This window comes from Tupaia chinensis, unplaced genomic scaffold, assembly GCF_000334495.1.
Source record: "Tupaia chinensis unplaced genomic scaffold, TupChi_1.0 Scaffold000173_1, whole genome shotgun sequence".
Classification (NCBI taxonomy): Eukaryota; Metazoa; Chordata; class Mammalia; order Scandentia; family Tupaiidae; genus Tupaia; species Tupaia belangeri.
In genome coordinates this window covers 399,395-409,385 of record NW_006159648.1, presented here as the reverse complement: position 1 = coordinate 409,385, position 9,991 = coordinate 399,395, and positions in this window count along the sequence as shown.

Genomic DNA, 9,991 nt, shown 5'->3' with positions numbered 1-9,991 from the left:
CATACTTTAAAATGACTGCTAGATTTATTTTGCTAAAAGTTTACTCATCATTTTGTTATTGATGATAAATTTTTGTGGTATTACTTTGCTTTGAGGTCACACTGCTATGCTAGCTTTATAAAATGAGCTGGAAAATAGGTTCTGTTGTTCTATTCTCTCACACGTTTTGGTTATTTTTTTATTAGAGTCTAATGGCTTACAGGCGAGCTCTCTGACCATCCAGTTTACTTTATGGGAAAAGATTGAAGTATTTAATTCTTTTAATAGCTAAAGGTATATTCAGATTTAATTTTTTCCTATATTAATTTGGATAATTTCTGTATTTTTCCATTTCCTTCATGTTCTCAAATTTATTGGCTGAAATTTATTAATAATATTCTCTCATCAGTTATATTCTGTGTGGGATCTCTGGTACTGTCCTTTTTTTCATTCATAATATTATTTAGTTTTCTTTTCTTTCTTTTCTTGGTTCTTGTTGGTAGGAACTTTGCAGTTTTATTGTTTCCTAATTTTAAACATTGTTTCTTTCTATTGAATACTTATTTCATTTATTTCTAATCTTATTCTTTTCTAACATATGTTTTTAAATGCAGATGTTTCCTTTTAATCACAGTTTTATGATATCTCATTATTCTGATGTTTAAAAAAATTTACATGGTAGTTTTACTTACTTATTTATTTATTTATTTTTGGAGAGGTTTTTGCTATAGGGCGTGTGCGTTCGTCAGAAACACAGAGAGAGACAGAGAGATAGAAAGCAAGAAATCGCCCCCTACGTGGGATGGCCACGCTGCAATCCCTTCTCCTCCACTCTCCTCTCGGGATCCTGGGCACGCACGCACACACGCCAGGCATAAGTCTAAGTCACTGGGTCCAGGACTCCAACTGCCGTCAACTACATGGGTGTTCGGCGACACAGCCACTACGCTAACTGCTGGTTCCCATGGTAGTTTTACTTTGATGAATGCCTGAGAACTGTTTATTTTCCACATATTTGGAGATTTTTGAGTTATAATTCTTATCATTTTCTTGCTTAATTTCATTGTGAGCTTCATTATTTGTTTGCTAACACTTGCCATTTGAACATAAATATTGCCAAATATATATAAATGTTTTAAGAATACAAGAAAGTCATTCTCATTCTGAAGTTGTTGCATGAAGAATTTCATATATGTTAACTAGGTAAAGTTGTTTAAACTTTTTCAAGGCTTTAACATCCATGTCTCTTGTCAGTTATTGAAGTTATATTACCCTTTCTAAGGGTGAGCATTTAGATATGTTTCCTTTCAGTTTTCTCAATTCTTCGTGTGTGTGTGTGTGTGTGTGTGTGTGTGTGTGTTAGGAGATTTTTGCTATAATGTGTATGCCCTCACTGGGAAAGAGAGACAGAAAGCAAGAAATCACACCCCGGGGGTTGGCCATGCCACAATCCCCTCTCCTCCATTATCCTCTCGGGATTTGGAGCATGCATACACACACTCCAGGCGTGAGTCTCAAGTCATCAAGGTTGGGACTTGAACTGTGGTTAATCACATGGGAGTCCAGTGCCCCAACTACTATGACACCTGCTGGCCCAGATACATATTTTTTCATATGATATTAGATGCTTATAAAATTAGAATCTGTCTATCTTTCTGGTAGATTAATGTGCAGGAAATGATTTCTTCATATGGCTAGTAATGACCCTTGTTTTAAAGCCAACTTTTATTAGTTGTTTGTGTTGTATGGTTTTCCTTAGACTTACTCTTGGCCATCTTAAATCATTATAAATAAGGCATATGTAGGGGCCGGCAGGTAGCATGGTGGTTAAGAGCACTGGACTCCCACATGGCCGACCGTGGTTTGAGTCCCGGATCTGGCGGCTTCCTTTGTCACTTTCTCTCTCTTGCTCTCTCTCTCTCACTCTGTCCCTCTCTGATCAAATTTTAAAAATAAATAAATAAAGTTAAACGAAATAATTCTTTAAAAAAAAGAAAAAAATAAGGCATATGTCTTAAACAAAGACTATAACTGGGCATTGTTTTTAACTTCAGTCTGAAAATCTTGGTCTTTTCATTGGTGTGTCCAACTACATGTGTTTGGGTTTAAATCTAGGGTTTTTCTATTTCATATTGATTGTGCCATCTATTCTCTACTCATTTTTCTCTCCTTGACATTATTTGAGATCAATTAGGACTTATGTTGTTACATTTTTCCTCTTTATTATTTTGTTATTTAGACATTTAGTAACTACTCTTTTGAGATTACCTTGGAGAATGCGATATGCACCATTAATATATTTCGAGTAGTGTGTGAACCCATACTTGAGATAATGTGCTTCCTTGCTCTGCAGATTGTGGTCTACAGAAAAACAGTGTTGTGTCACCTGGGTACTTGTTAGAACTACATAATTCTTGGAAACATCATGGACCCACGGCGTTAGAGCTGGCCATCTCACAAGCATCCCAGGTGTATCCTATGCACATTGAATTTGAGAAACATTGACTTTGAACATGTTAGTTCTCTTATGGACCTTCCTACCTATTTTTGCTTTGTTATTGTGCCTATGGAATTAAATTCTACAATAGTTCCAAAACTGCAAAAGTAATTATTTTTATGCTTAGAGAGTAGCTTTATTTGCCTGTGTAGACACATACTTATGCCCTAAAAGGTGCTCTTAATTTCTGATGAAATAATAGCAATCAATTTCCTTATGTTGGACATATGACTCAGTTGACAAAGCAATGGATTGTTTTTCTTATTAGAAAAAAAGTGAGTTTTTACTGAACATAGTAAAGAAATCAGTTCTATTCTTTCACTTGTATCTGATGGTGGAAATCTTTATAAAATTTTCCATATATTGATTACAAGAGTCTCAAATTCAATATGGAGGTCACAGAAGTTAAACTTCAGGGGCCAGCAGATGACATAGTGGTTACATCACTGGACTCCCTTTGGCCCTGTGAACAGAAAAAGCACTAAAATGATAAGGGTGACACATGCTTAAAACAAAAACCTAGATATTGACAATTCAGGGCCAGCAGATGACGTAGTGGTTACATCATTGGACTCCCATGTGGACAACCCTGGTTCAAATCTCAGACCCAGTAGCTTGAAAGTCATGGTGTGTGTGTGTGTGTGTGTGTGTGTGTGTGCGTGCCCAAGATCTCTAGGGGAGAATGGAGGAGTAGAGATTGTGGCATGGCCATATTCAGTTTCTAAGCTTTATCAAAAAATAAATACTCTTTATCAAAAAATAGATACTCTTTTATGAATTAAGAGTTCAGTTAAGACTGGAAACACTCAATATGGTGTGTTTAATTATATGACTGGCTCACATTGATTATAGCTGATCATGAATAGCCCTCAGCAAATGATGCAATATAAAAGATTCCAGTTTCTAATCATATGTGAACACCTTAGTTGAAAAAAAAAAAGAAAGAAAGGATTCAATCCTGTAGCTACAGAAGCATTGTTAAATACAGAATGAACTGAAGACTTAAACATTAAACTACTGTTGCGAATCTTACTGCAAATTAAAGAGAACATCTAGAATTGACAATATCTAGGTTTTGGTTTTAAGCATGTGTCACCCTTATCATTTTAGTACTTTTTCTGTTCACAGTGACAGCTGTCAGTGTTCAGCAAACAAACAAAAAACAAACAAACAGAAAACCTTTAACATCTGTTCTTGTACAGCTATTACTGTTTTAATAGGTTTTGTTTTACATCTTAGTGGGAAGAATGAGAAACTAGAAAATGCATATTTTTCTCAGAGCTAATTTTTATTAGTATTTTTGTTTTAAGCAACTAAAGTGCCCATAAATGAGCATGTGTTATTTATTCCTGAAAAACACTTATTGAATATCAATAATGCTGTAGGTAAGCAGAATTTTGAAAAATTATTTATCATAAGCTTAATTAATTAGTTGCCATCAATTTAGATTGTAATCTGCTTTGAAAGAGAGCCAAGAAAAGATATTTCATATGTCTTTTCATGTTTGATTACTCTTACAAAAAGAAAATTCTTTATTTAACCTACATTTTACATGAGGTTGCTTATGATCTAAATTGGTATGAAAAGTATTTAAAGTAATAAAGTATGAAAGATTGCATCAACCCACCCACTTATTTTTATATATACTTTTACATTAAAATTCTTTTTAAAATTCATGATAGAGTGCATACATGTGCTTGTGACAATGAGAGGGAGAGGGATGAGCATCCTCTCGGGGTATGGTAACGCCAGATGTCCCTTCTGGGGTCCTCCAGCCTGTTGGATCTCAGACTCTCATGAACGTCCTCCTCTGGTTGTTTCTGGACAAGCAGGCAAGGAGGTTGAAACTAGGTAACTATTTGGGATCTAACTTTTCATAAACAGCACAGTATCGCTGAGCCAGAGAGTCAGCACTACAATTTTACATTTTTTGCCTGATGAATTAGGTGAGTCATGAGGTCATTTGAGTTAGAAATGCTAACAGTGCCCCAAATTCTTACTCTTAGTCATGCACTGTCTCCTACGTTGCTGATACCGTCACCTCAGTGTTTATGTACAGTATCTTTGGGGTGACAGGAAACCTGATTGATTGCTTTTCTTCCTCAGCAAGTTACCATGTAGTACTGATGTTGAGATGTTTACATTTTTGGAATTTGCATGGCGATTACAGAGTAAGAAACATGAATGAGTAGATACTAAAAGTGCAAAAATAAGAGTGCAATAAGGAAGAGTATCATTAAATATCATATTTTGTTTTTGCTTGTCATAATATTAGAAATGTTTTCAAGGTCTGTTTTCTAAGTGGGGTTAAAAGATGATCTGTTAACCCTCAAGAATTCATTTTATACCGAGATGTTGCTTTCCTAGCCATTGGTATTTAAACTTGGTGATATAAGTGTATCACCTTTTGTGTATCAACTGTGTCATACAACTTGTAAGCTCTGTTACCGAAAGAAACAAACAAATACAAAGACTATTTTATTTACAACTTAAAGAGGAAACTCAGCCTCAGAGAAAATATCTATGCGAGAATTTCCCTTTGACTGTAAGACACTCAAATTTGGCCTATATTATTTTTTACTACTGCATTATACTTTGAGTATGAAATATATCAATTTAAGTTATTTTACTTTTCATGATATTAATGGTAATAAATACTGTAGAAGGTCCAAAAGTAAACTATACTGAAATGTATCATCTACCTTGGAACTGTAAATTTTGTAGCAAGTAGAAGCAAACTAACAAAAACAATTACTAGCAATTTCATAGCAGTTAGAACAGACTCAGCTTATCTGTCCAGGTTTTTTTTTTTTTTTCCCCTATTCTTTCTGAAAGTAATATAAAAGCCTTCCTCTAACATTCAATACAGAATTTACAAAGTTAAAAACTTGCTTCTATTTTAGATAAAAGGTGTCAGAAATGCTGATAGAAAAAAAAAAAGAAATGCTGATAGAAATAAGTAATGTGGGTTCTCCTTGCATTCAGTCTGGCAAAATTTTAACAGAAAACATAAAGGCAGTTTATAAAATAATTGGATGGCAGTATAACTTTAAAAGATTTATGTTTTATACTTACTCATAGATGAATCTTTTTATTACTTAAAATCTTTTGTTTTTCAGTTTTGATTAATTTGTTTTAGTTTTCTGGTTTGGTTACCAATGATGAAGACATTATCCATCCTTTTTAAAGATTTATTATGTGACCTGAAGGTAGATATTTCATTTACATTGTATTTATATTTCCAATCTGATCAATGGCAGATTATAATTTGCCATTGACAATAACAAGATGAAATATATTTGCGTAAGGACAGTCCATTTTTTTATAAGCAATATATTCAATATATGATTTCACTTTATTTTTCAATTGTTTTATAACTTCTAGCCTATATGGAAGATCTATATGTAATTATTCATCACAACAAATGAGCCTTGATAACCAAGTAAATATTATGAATAATCAGTATATAATTATTCTCTAAGCACTGAATTATTACATGTATAGTTTTCAAAATTTAAAATGTGATAATTTATACAATTTACAATACAGCTATTATACAAATAATATTTATATTTCTATTTAAGAAGGGAATATAGATGCGTATAAATATACTATCACTACTTTTGATACTGTCAACTTTAATAATAAACAATATATTGAGGGCTTATAATTGTTTTACATATAAGGGCTAATTTAATCCTTAAAATACTCTCCATACAATTAATATTATTTTTTTTTTACAATTTTCAAATGAAGACACTAAGTTATAGAGAATTAAAGAAATTTTTGTGACAATACCCAGCTGGAAATTAGTGGAGTCAGGATACAAATATTCTCTGTTAGATTTTAGAGTCCATGATTTTAAGCTTAGTGACACTGACTTTATGATAGCATTATATTTTAAACATATTTTCTTTATATTTATTGGATCATGGTGATGGGTATGGTGATATTACTCTCAGGCAAGATTCTATGATGTAAGGACCAGCAGTTAGCATAATGGCTATGTTGCTGGACTCCCACTTGGTTGACTACGGTTTGCTCCCGGACCCGGTGGCTTAAAACTCAGCCGGGCGCGTGTGCGTGCATGCCCAAGATCCCGAGAGGAGAATGGAGGAGAAGGGATTGTGATGTGGCCATTCCCCCTGGGGAGGGATTTCTCGCTTTCTAAGTTTGTCTCTCTCTGTCTGGTGAACACATACACTCTACAGCAAAAAAAAAAAAAAAAAAAGAAAAAGAAAAAGAAAAAACAAAAAAAAAAGAAACAAAACCTCTCTCAAAAAAAAAAAGATTCTATGATGTATATCTTTTTGTTTGTAAATGTTTCTTCCCTGGGCCCCTCACACCTGGCCTCTACCGCCTACTCTCTACCATCCACTCTTCTCCCTTACGGTCTTTGGTATCTCTTCATTTATCCTCTCTACCATCATATCTTCAGATCTCTCAATCCCTGCCACAGATTACAGACATTCAACTTGAGTAGGGATATATAGTGTATGTCCTTCAAAGTCTGGCCCACTTCATCAACTTAAGTCTTTTATATCTATTAAATATAAATCAAATGTTTCTTATAGCTGAGTAATAATATTCTATAGTATATATGTGCCAGTTTTTCAACCCAGCCATCAGTTTTTAGACATTTAATGTTTTAGCAATTGTGAAGAATGCTGCAATAAACATGGACGTGCAAGTTTTTCCGATGGAGTGTTTTCCTATCCTTTGGGTAAATACTAAGGAGCAGGAATACTGGGTCATGTTCTCCTGCACTGGAAGAGCACCAGCCTTGTCCAGTGTTTCATTTGTCTCCCAGATCCAAGGCCCAGCACAGAACGATAAGTGATTGCTTATTGAACGAGTGACATACTGAATAAACACACATGATTTTCATCTCTTATTTAGATGTACCAGTAGCTTGAAACACAAAGTAACTTCTGAAGATTCTTCATTCAGACTGTTTATAATACTTACATGTGCAGGTAAATTTGGATAATAAATGCAGTTAAACCTGCATACAACACCAAGCAGATATTTTACAATGAGTGACTTTATGAACCAGAGAGGTAGAACCCATTGAAAATAAACCGTTTTATTAAACTACATTAAATGTGAACATAGAAAACCCTTTTAATAATTAATAAAGCCTGATTGCAAATTTTAAAATGAGTTTTCTATCAGAAATCACTTTATTTCAACATAATAGAACATTACTTTTAAGTGCTATGGGAAATGATATTTGACTTCAATTAGGGAAAGTTAGGGGAATTAAAGCATATGTAATGTCTCACCAAAAAAAGTTAAGTGGTGAAATAAAAAAAATAGAAAGATGCAATGTTATAAAAAGATCATATAATAAGTGGATTAAATAATGTTCCCACTTATTAAAAAAGTTACTTAAAAAACTGCTGCAAAAGGAAAGAAGGATATACTGAAAATGGAGCAAAGAGGAAAAAAAAGACATAAAGAGTAACTTATAATTTTAGAGAGCACACTGAAGTAGAAAACCACATATAGAGTGAGTTTATTATTCCTAAATGGCTTTTAAGATTATAATAAAAAGCATTTACAAAGATATCATACCCAGGGGAAATATCCTACCAGAGTTATACTTCAGAAAGGAAGAACATTAATGATGATGCTAAAATGGAAAAGCATTGTCATGTGATTTGTCAATTTTCCCATTAAGTTGTAGACAAGAAATACATACAGACATCCAAAGATGGCCAGTTGATAAAAAGCAGAGAAGTAAATAGTAATTAAAAATTTTTTACTGTGTGCGAATCAACAGAATCTGTTGACCTTGTTCTCTATCATTTTCAAGGATTATTTTGTGCATGTACCATTCGTTCTAAGTCCTGAAGATATTAGCCTATATTTAAAAAGTTGTGCAGTATTGAAAATCCGAAAGCCTATGAAACAACCACAGTGAAATTGAATTAGAAGGAGGAGCCTAATGCAGAGATTACATGTCACGTTGACGTGTTTAAAATATTTAACACTTTGGTAACAGCTATTCAAATGACCTTTGTAAATGATAGTAAATAGGGAGGCACTGCAAACACCAGCGAATTAGATCTATTCCTGAAGGCTTTAAGCTGTCAGTTCAGTTTCTCAAACTTTGACATATTGTAAGTAGTAACAAATCTAAAACCTTCTGAAAGATTTCTGAATCTTCAGTTTGACTTTAACTGAACTGAAGATCTAATCATTCTTGCTTATATTTTAAGTCTTATCCCCAATGGAAAGTGAAAGAGACTAGAAACGAAGAGATAAGTCAAAAGATAACATAAATGAAATTTGAGCAAAGCGGGTGATAGAAAGTTACATGCCAAATAAGAAGCAGTTACTGCCTTCATTGCTTGGTTTTCTGGTTGAATTTTCACCGAGCTTGTCTTTCTGACAGAGAAAGGTACGTGCAAAAATCTGAAGGATAGAAGTAACAATCTCAGCGCAGCCATGACAGTGTGCTTTGCTGCAGTGTTGTGTTCCTAGGGCCCCATGGGAGAGAATTGATTTCTGGTCCAACTTAAAGGCCAGGCACTGAAGTGTATCCCTGTGATCCTGTGAGCTAGGAGGCTGACACCGGAGAATTACAACATAGTAAGACCCTATTTTAAGAACAAGTAAACAAAAAAACAAAACCAAATAAAACAAGACTCCAGCACATCACCTTTCCAGCGATGATTGAAATGACCTTCTACCAATTTTGTCACAAAAGGAAGTAGATGGATCATGGGATCATCAGACTGGTAAGAGGGATTTTGCCACACGAAAGCCACATTTATTTGGTTTGTTCATAAACACAGGTATGCAATCGCTTCCCTCTGTTTAATGTGATGAAGTTTATACACACGTCTGCACTCATGTTCTCTTGGAATGGTGGATAAGGGAGAGAAGAATTGCCTTTAATAGTGCAGATTTGCTTATACCTTGCCCAAATTTATTGCCTTCAAACCATTTTTAAAGTAATCATTAATAATGTATCAATAACAGTCACAGCTAGTTCAATCAGGGTCCAATCAATATAAGGTAAGCTTTAAATAGAAAATTGTATATATTCTGGTTGTATATATATATATATATATATATATATTTAAAGTTGTACCCTTTCTGGATAGAGATGGAGAGTGAGAGAGGGAGAGCAAGAAATCGTTCCATATTAGGGCTTGGCCATGCTGTAATCCCTTCTTCTCCAATGCTCCCTCCTGTTGGGATTTTGGGCATACATGCTCATAGCTCATGCCTGTTTTTCAAGCTTCAGAGTCCAGAAATCAAACAATAGCTAGGCCATGAAGGTCCAGTGGTCTTAACCACTAAGCCACAGGATGGCCCAATAAAATTTTCTTGACTTTTTTCATCCTCAGTAGTATCTTTTTTTAATTTTAAAAAAAGATTTCAGTTATTTATTTATTTATTTATTTATTTATTTATTTATTCATTCATTCATTCATTCATTCATTCATTCATTCCATTTGACCAGATAGGGACAAAGTGAGAGAGTGAGCGAGTTCATGTGAC